A 311-nucleotide genomic window follows, 5' to 3' on the forward strand; every position below is an offset into this window, starting at 1 on the left:
AGAATGCCAGTGGCACCTTCCTCCGAGTCGAGTAAACAACCAGCATCATCCCCACACATTTTTAAAAGCTGCAGGGAACAGGACAACACCAATTTAAGGATTAATGAAACCCCAAAACTTGACAATTCACCTATAAAATATAAGAAAAGTCCTTGTCATGCCCTCTCATGCCGGTCAAAGTGCTCTCACTTAGGTCTTTTTGGAGATGTCCCCCAGGGGTGCTGGGCAGGAATATTTTTCCTCTCCTCCATCACCCCATCCCCAGCCAATCCCCCTCCCCTAGTTTCCCACAGCAGACGCGAGACCAGCTG

The sequence above is a fragment of the Macaca mulatta genome, chromosome X, assembly GCF_049350105.2.
Source record: "Macaca mulatta isolate MMU2019108-1 chromosome X, T2T-MMU8v2.0, whole genome shotgun sequence".
Taxonomy (NCBI): Eukaryota; Metazoa; Chordata; class Mammalia; order Primates; family Cercopithecidae; genus Macaca; species Macaca mulatta.